The sequence below is a fragment of the Triticum aestivum genome, chromosome 2D (assembly GCF_018294505.1).
Source record: "Triticum aestivum cultivar Chinese Spring chromosome 2D, IWGSC CS RefSeq v2.1, whole genome shotgun sequence".
NCBI classification, from domain to species: Eukaryota; Viridiplantae; Streptophyta; class Magnoliopsida; order Poales; family Poaceae; genus Triticum; species Triticum aestivum.
The window spans coordinates 20,167,994-20,175,550 of record NC_057799.1 but is presented as its reverse complement, the minus strand read 5'-3'; the positions used below and the strand labels follow the sequence as shown (position 1 = coordinate 20,175,550).

At 41.7% G+C, this 7,557-nt stretch overlaps 1 pseudogene; it reads right to left on the bottom strand.

The window, feature by feature from the left end:
* Positions 1 to 5,990: 5,990 nt before the first annotated feature.
* Positions 5,991 to 7,557, bottom strand: part of LOC123055538 (uncharacterized) — a 45,894-nt pseudogene continuing 44,327 nt past the window's right edge.

Sequence of the window (7,557 nt, the reverse complement as noted above, 5' to 3'; positions counted from 1 at the left end):
TGAATTTAAAAAATATTCATGATCTTGAAAAAGTTTGAGTATTTGAAAAAGTTTCGCGAATTTGAAAATGATTATGGTTTCAAAGCTTTTTTGCGAAAAAATGGAATTTTTCACTAATTAGAGAACAGTTCACAAATTCAAAGAAATGTTTTTGAACTTGAAACTATTGTGAATTTGAAAAATGTTCACGGTTTGAAAAAAATATTCACAAACTTAAAAAAACTTTAATTGTAAATAAAAGTTCACAAATTTGGAAGAACTGCAAGAATTTGAAAAAGAAAGAAAGAAAGGGAAATAGAAAAAATAGAAAGGAAAAATAAAAAAAACTAAAACAAAAGGTAAAAAATAAAAGATAAAAGGAAAAAAAGGAAAACCCAGGAAAACATAGTAAAACCTGACCGAAATAAACCTAAACAAGATAAAGATAACCGACTTAAAAAATCTGACAAGCTTCTGTATGCTTCCTACAACCCAACCAAGGAAGATTTTGGGGGCCTCGAAACCCGGGAGCAAGAAGGGGGTTTGCGCTTGTGCCTTAGTTGGGCCGATCATTTATAACAAAAACACCATGGCGTGAGATGCTGCAACCGGCCACGCCGAGAGCTGGAAATGGTGACGGTGGCCCTGCTGGACGCTCGAGCCAACCACACGATTTGCAGGAATCGGTATGGCAGGTTTATTTTGGACCAACTGCATATTTGCTCCAACCGGAGTTGGGTGTGGACTACGACCGGCGGCATGAGATGCTAGAAATGAGTGGCAGCGCGGTGCTTCAAGTGAGGTACTACGTTGATCATTGCTACAAGCGTAAATGAACACGGGGACTGAGAAGCCTACTCCGGTCGATGCGCCACATTGAAGCAGTGTCGGGCTGCGTGCCCTAGCTATTTAAGCACAACGCCAACCCCGGCCAACATACATGTTGAGGAGGAGCCCCTCCCCTCTGATGAAACTGCTGAGACCAAACCGGATGTCACGTCAAAGAGGAGCCACCCCCTCACGCAACACGTTTGACCGTTTCAACCGACTGGCATCACCGCTGCGTCGCAACTGGCGTGACAAGGTCGTGAAGGAGGAGGAGCCCTCCCGGGCGCCTCCTCCATTGCCTCAACATGGAGACGACACATCGTCATGCAGCACCCTGACGTCGGCCAAGAGGGTGGCACAGGAGGAGGAGCGGCAGGAGTGGCGCAATTTGGGCCACGTTTGCCACATCGGACGCCGACACCGCGAAGATGCCGACACTGCATCAGTGACCAGCTGGTCTAGATTAGCTTGGAGGAGTCGTTGCGTGCCGCCGGTTCCATCGCTGACATGGGCTAGTTGAAGGGATGGCACGCCGGTGCGGCGTCAGCGGTCGACACGGCAGCGCACGGAGGAGGGCCAAGCTCAACTTTGATCTACCACTGCCTTTATTATTTTTTATTAAGCTATATCGATATTACTTGGATACGTATATTACCCAATGAAATTTGATATTTTTTGAAAAAAGAACAAAGCGTAAGGATAATCCAATAAAGGATACACCTAAAAAAAATTATTTATCAATATGTGTTTTTTAACACATCCATATATGTGATTACTTAGAGCTCCCAAACTATTCACACTTAATTAAATTTGGGCTTCCCGGAATATTTTTTCTTAACAAAATTTGGCGCTACACATATTTTCTTTACCGCGGGAAAGACTTCGCGCGTCTCTGCTATTTTTCCTCCCCACCATCTTCCCCACCTCCCTATTATCCAACTTCCCGATTCCAATCTGCCCGGCATCATGAACCCGCGCGCCGCCATTCCCGCACACCGCGCGGTGGCAGCCTCATCCTCAAGCACTGCCCTCCGCCGCTAGCTACGCCCGCCGACGACTCCCTTCTTCCTCCATCAACAAGGTCGCTAGTCGGAGCCTCGTCGGCGTCTGTCGTCCTCACCATCACGAAGCCGTGCTCCTCCCGACTTCGTCCTCACCGCCACGAAGCCGCATATGAGCCGATCTCAGCCTTCACACGAAGCTGCGCCGTTTGTCCATCGGTACACCGCCCAGCAAGCAGCTCTCGCCTCCACCACGTCAAGCAGGTGATCCCTTGAATCCCATTGCCCCAACAGTTTTACCATTAAATCAACCGAAGTGGCTCCTTCATTTATGCATCTCAAATCTTGATCCTCTTCTCCTTCGTCTCCTTACTTCCTTCGTGTAGGCAATGCACTCTAAGTGTTTGTTGAATTGCTTGCTTGCCTAGAAATCAGTTATGACAGATTTTCTTTAAAATATGTGAGCAACTGTTTGGTCCAATCAAATTTTGTATGTTAAAAATCAAAAGTAGTACAAGTGGTGTTAGATAGATTGGCCAAATAACCTCACATTCCATTTACGCTGGAGCATAAAACATGAGTGCTTGGTTGCACAGGCTGCAATGTATTCTGCTATTTTGTAGTATTTTTAGTCTGTCCTATTTCCTACCTCATCTTAGTGCAGTCCCACTATTTTTTAGTTTTGATTCTTGCATCTTAGCTGAAGGGAGGTTTCAATCAGCAGCTCTCAGATTTTGCACTAAAAGATTGTTGTTACAGGTTTGTATGTTGCTATGTGCGTTACAGTAAGTTCTGAAGTGATTTTTGGGTGCCTTTTCAGTTACATGCGTGTATGGGTCATATTTACGGCAAGATCACCTTATTCCACTGGAGTCCAACACAGTGGCGGATCTAAGATTTCGAAACAGGGTGGTCCGCCTATAAAAAAAATCGACAACAAATATGTCATGCAAACAGAGATTTGGCTGGATATTTTTACAACAAATAGGCCATACAGTGCCAATTTTTTCAATTGAATATACTTCTTTTAGGGAAATATACTTATAAACACATCAGCTCCTAATTAATAATGATTTCAATTAGATATTGGGAATGGGGATTGGGATGTGCGTACTAAAGATAATGGGACGGGCGGTCGGCTTCTGCACGTCTCCAAAGTGTCCAGTTCGACGCTGGTTAGGTCTGCTAGCTGCTAGTTGGGCTCTGTTTTATTTTTTCTCATATCCATCTCTGTTCTCCTATGGTATATAGATCAAACCAAAATCTCAGGGTGGGCAGCGGCCCACCCTGTCCACCCTCTGCCTTCCCCTCTTGTCTAACATATACCATTTGCTACAACTAGTTTCTATTTAAAAAAGTTGTATAGCAGAAATAGGCTAGTTATCTAGCAAACGTAAGATAAAATGGATTGTGCCGTCTGTGACATTGCTGTTGCTATTTAGGACTAGACCAACTATGTGAGTTTGTTGGCAATGTTATGTTATTAGCATTTGGAAGATAACTTCTCTTACATATCTTTTGTGAGGCAAACATAAGAATTGAGTTACTTGGTAACTAATTTATGAAACACACACACATAATGCAGTAATTTTGAGTCTTTGGTTTGTGCGTTAGGCTGTTTGGTTCCAAGAAATTTGTGAAATCATATGCATGACCTTGACATATGCTTCGATGCTTGACCTTAACATATGATTTTAACATTGTTTGGTAAAGATATCATGTCGAGGATACCTCGACGGCTTCGAAGCCTAAACATCCCAGAGCAAGCTTCTGAAAGTGTACAATCAGATGAAGAAAATTTACAAGGCCCTCCAGAGATTGATGATCTAGTACCAAAAAAGCCTCCTGAATCTACTCGGCAAATTAAAATAATTTGTAAGCTCAATTTTCTTTTTCAAACACATATCTAGTGTGCTGTATATGGTCCAGTTATATGCCATTGTGATACTCTTGCATGCAGGGCCAAATGGAGATGTGCGACAGATTATAGGGGAATTCCGAGGTAAAAATTTGTCGGAATTACGTGGGGGCAAGATAATTGTGGAGACTGACGGAAGTGGAATTCCAAATGGAAGGTCGGCTGCCATTCTAGGTCAACATCTTACCTGGCTTGCAGAAAACTCAACATTTGCACCATTGCATATTCCAAGATTGGACAATGAATTGTTTCTACAAAAACATGGGCAGATGATCACAGATGCGGAGGTAAAAAATTTATAGCACTGTTCAAGGCTGTTCATTTCACATTGCTGATTGTCAATTTTAATATTTGAAGGAGAAATTTATCTACCCCAATGAGACTAGACAACTTATAAGAGACTGGATCCTATTGAATATTAACAAAAGATGGAGAGTGTATAAGTCTCGTTTGAAAAGTAAATATTTCAAGCGTGAGAAGAAGTCTTTGGCTGAAATTGTAGCAGGTGTTCCCAAAGGTGTTAATGCACATCAATGGGATACTCTTGTTGGGTTTTGGTTCCAGGATTCACACATGGTAATGTGTTATATTCTCATACTTAATCTGGCGTACATAACTAGTTTGGTGACATTAATATTGACTAGATGTGTTGTTTTCCCAGAAATTATGCGAAAAGAACACTGAGTGTGCAAAGAAGCAGAAGAATCCACATACAACCGGGAGAAAAAGCCATGCTAGGCTCAGAAAAGAGATGGTCAAACTTTTTCTTTCTAAAGATGGCTCAGAAAAGTTTTGTTAGTAAAGAAAACTGAACATGTTCTAACAGAAACACTAACAAACATTCTAATTTACTTTGTTGAACAGGAAATTAAGAGCAATCGAAAGGTTAGCAAGATTGAACTATGGGATGAAGCTCATAAGCAGAAGAAGGACGGTGAATACAAAAATGCGAATACAAAGATAGTGATGGTATACTTCTACTTGTGATTAAAGTAAAGGCTTTAATTTAAAACTACTTAGTATAATGAGATGTTTTGTATTTATTTCAATAGGAGAAACTGGAAGAAAGAAAGAAAGATAACAATGGGAACCTTTCATTTAGTGATTGTAGAGAAGTATTTAAAAGCGTGCATGGGGAAGAGGCAAAAAAAACTTCGAGGGTATTATGGTGACTAGTATTGGAGCGAGATAAAAGTTTCTCAGGGACTGACTTTTGTTCAGCATCCCGAGAAAGAAGGAAATGTTCAATTTAGACTGCGGGCACTAGGTGATAATGTAGAAAATGTGACAGATGAGTTGGCCATGATCCGTTCATTCCTGAAGCGAAAATTCCCCACAGAGGATTTGAGAAATGAATTTGTAACCACGAGAAGTGATGAAGTTAGTATCTAAACCACACCTCTTTCTGCAAAGATAAAAATATGAGTATTAATATACTATTATCATGTTCTTGTTTCAGGTTGATCTCAACGAAAGAGTTGTTGGCAGTGACGTCCCAAATGAATCACATAACGAAGCTGAAGAATATGGTCCATTGAGTGCTATGCAGGTGATGTAATAGTTTCTTCACTAATAAATATTCTACTTCATTCTCATGCTTAAACAATTGTTCATCATAAGTTGCAGGAACTACATCCTAGCGATTGTGCACGAACCAAAGAGTGTTACACCGGTTTATCGTTACCACAAGAAAAAGGTTGCTAAGGTGTGTGCATAAATTTCTGCTTTGTTATTAAAAAATACCTATGTTTTGTATAAGTTTACTTACAACTAAACTGAACCTCAATTGTAGAAAGCACACATTGAAAAGTTTCATAGGGCCAATCAAGGAAGTGAAGAATCAACTTTGCCAGACAAGCAGATCACTACCCAGGAATTGCATCCTAGTTTTTCTGTGAGAACCAAAGAGGGTTACACGGGTTTATCTTTACCACACATGGTTGCTAAGGTGTGTGCGCATATTTTTTTACTTCATTATCAACCAATGCCTATGATTCTGTATGTTTATGTCGTACTGAACTGAACCTCAAATGTAGAAGGCACGCATTGAAATGTTTGGTAAGGACAATCAAGGCCGCGCAGAATCAACCAAAGACGGTTACACCAATGAAGGAAGTGCAGAATTAACTTTGCTGGATAAGCAGATTACTGCCCAGGAATTGCATCCTAGCTTTTCTTCCAGAACCAAAGAGGATTGCACTGGTTCATCTTTACCACACATGGTTTCTAAGGTGTGTCTGTATGCATAAACTTCTGATTCTTTGTCAAACAATGTCTATGTTTTGTGTATGTTTACTTACAACTGAACTAAACCTCAACTGTAGAAAGCGCACACTGTAGATGATTTCATCCATGAAGCACCCATTCATCAGCCTGGGCATGTCCATGGCCATTGATGCAAGCTTTGGGTGGTCCTCCGCTCTTATGCTCCCAAAAACATGCATATTGAAGAAGTACAAATATGCTTCTTGAGTAAGGAACTATAACCTGGGGGTTGGTGGTTCCAAAGCTTTTAATCTTGTCTGAACGGCTCGCAATTATCATCTTACTCGTGATGCAGGTTTTCAGACTGAATACATCCTCTTCCATACAGGCGCCTCGATATCAAGAAGCAGCTCAATGATGATATGTGTCCTTCCACCGCCTATCCCACAGTTTTGATGGTTGATTCTACCTCCGTCTCGTATGGTCTCTAGACTTGCATTTTGAAGATTATCTCCAACAAAAAACAAAATTTCATGGAAGTGGTTGCACAGCCTTTCATTGTCACTTACATGCTCAATCAGAGGGCTCTATGCCTCGCCGTAGTTCAATGACATGTTCACAACTTCTCCGTCTGACGTGTCATTGCCGTCGGCCTCTCTGTGTCCCCTAGGCTGAGCTTGCCGACATTGTCTTCTATCACTATGTTGTTGTAATGCTCGAAGTAGTAGTGGCGCCGGAGCTCATGTTGGATCTCCTCCTCCAATTCCTTGTTGACCCACCGCAGCTCCTCCTCCCGAGTAACCCGGCACTCCTCCGTGTGACATGGAAGACTTATTTCTTGCCACCGATGGTGTCATCATCTCATCACCATAGCCGCCCACTTGGACTTACTCCAACTAAAGCTAGGACAACCAGAGAGTATATAGACAACCCCGACCGAAGATCCCACACGTTGCCGGTAGATGCGAGGGGAATCAATGGCGACGGAGCCCTTAGGGGAAAACCCTAGCACATTTTTTTCTTAGGTGGAGATGTATGAAGTATGTAAATAACAAGTAATATTACGTTTAATCATTGCTTGGCTCCTGCCAATCACCCTCCAAAAGCTCATTTACAAGGCCATCTTACTCTACTATTATAATTGTTTTTTGTGGAAATCTTACTCTACTACTCCCTCCTTTCCGGTTTATCCATATTGTAAGTCTTGTCTTCACTTCTTTCCACCATATGTTCACATTTCAAAGTGCATTAAATTGATGCATGCAAGGATTAAAAGAAACCAACCAATGCATATAAGCATTCTTACTTATTTAGTGGTCATCCATGCATACTCTGTAATTAATGTACATTAAAGTATAAGTAAGAGTCAATTACATCACTGGTCCTAGAACTTGGCGTGAATGATCACTTTAGTGCTACAAGTTGTGATGTACATTGAAGTGGTGCGAAAACTTGGCTTTGTGGTGCAAATACGGTGCAAAACTCGTTTTTATACATCCTTGGCGCTGACTAGGCGTGCCAGCGGGCATGGGGCCGCTGTCAGTGACCAGACGATGGAGACATGTTGTGTGGCCTGCTATTTTTGCCAAAAAAATCAATCTTTTTCACACAAAATAACACTGGGAG